Source organism: Nicotiana attenuata, unplaced genomic scaffold (assembly GCF_001879085.1).
Source record: "Nicotiana attenuata strain UT unplaced genomic scaffold, NIATTr2, whole genome shotgun sequence".
NCBI lineage: Eukaryota > Viridiplantae > Streptophyta > Magnoliopsida > Solanales > Solanaceae > Nicotiana > Nicotiana attenuata.
Window position 1 is genome coordinate 107,630 of NW_017672418.1, and position 1,704 is coordinate 109,333.

Below are 1,704 nucleotides of genomic sequence, written 5' to 3' on the forward strand. Positions count from 1 at the left end.
AGTGATATGGGACGGATAGAGATGATGTTCGAGCAGATGATGAAAAAGAACCAAGATTCTGACGCACAATTGGCTTCACATAACACATCTATCCGGAACCTAGAGGTGCAAATAGGACAAATTTCTCAAGCCTTAAATACCCGACCTAAGGGTGCGCTACCAAGTGACACGGTAGTGGACCCGAAGGGGGGTAACAATCATGTGATGGCAGTTACAACTAGGAGTGGAAGAGGCGGTGATGTGCATGCCTCGGATGAGAATCGGGTTGTGAATGATGAAGTTGAGTCACATGATGATGATGTGCCTTTGAATGTTGACAATGTGGTTAAACCAATAGTGACAAATGATGTGCGGATTGATATTGATGATGAGGCCGGGGTAGAGACTCAAGATGCCGTGAACCCGTCTAGGGAACACATTATTGATATACCCGAGCCGGCGGTGCCCAAGGCTAAGGCACCCGTGCCTAGGCCACCCCCACCTTACCCGCAAAGATTAGCAAAGCAAAAAGGAGACAACCAATTCAAAAAATTCATTGAAATGATGAAGTGTCTTACTATAAATGTGCCATTGGTGGAAGCCCTTGAACAAATGCCGGGGTACGCAAAATTTATGAAGGATTTGGTAACCAAGAAGAGGTCGATGGAGTGTGAAACAATTAAAATGACGCATCAAGTGAATTCTATTGTTCATTCTATGGCCCAAAAACTCGAGGATCCAGGTGCTTTCACTATCCCGTGCACTATTAGGAGTGCGGAGTTTGCTAAGGCCCTATGTGACTTGGGGGCTAGCATTAATTTAATGCCGTACTCAGTCTTCAAGACTTTGGGAATTGGGCAACCTAGGCCAACCTCAATGAGACTTCAAATGGCGGATCGGTCGATGAAGAGGCCTTTAGGTATAACTGACGATGTGCTTGTCCGGGTGGACAAATTCATATTGCCGGCCGACTTTGTCATATTGGATTGTGAAGTGGATTTTGAAGTGCCTATTATTCTTGGGAGACCTTTCCTAGGTACGGGGAAGGCTTTGGTTGATGTTGAAGCTAGTGAATTGACATTTCGAGTGGGTGATGAAAAGGTGGTATTTCATGTTTGCAAATCAATGAGGCAACCCAACAACACGGAAGTATGTTCACTTGTAGACATTATCACATCTGTGATAGTGGATGACACAAGTTCCATGATGAATGTTGAAGACCCCCTTGAGGCCGTACTTCTTGGCATGGATGTGGAAGATGATGCTAGCAGGGTGGAGTGCGTGAATGAATTGCATGGTATGGGTTCATATTCATATGAACCTAGGAAGTTATCTTTGGATCTTCAAAACCGCAAAACTCTACCAACTAAACCATCCATTGAGGAACCACCAGTGTTGGAGTTGAAACCACTTCCTTCACACCTCAGGTATGAATTCTTGGGCTCTAATTCTACTCTTCCAGTTATTCTTTCTTCTTGCCTTACTAACTTGCAGGTTGAGACCACTTTGGAGGTGCTTCAAAAGCGGAAAAGGGCAATAGGATGGACTTTGGCGGACATCAGGGGAATAAGCCCCGCATTTTGCATGCATAAGATCATCTTGGAGGAGGATGCAAGGCCATCTCTTGAACATCAAAGGAGACTCAAAGAGGTGATGCAAGAAGTGGTAAAGAAAGAGGTTATCAAGTGGCTTGACGCCGGTGTGGTTTACCCGATCTCGGATAGT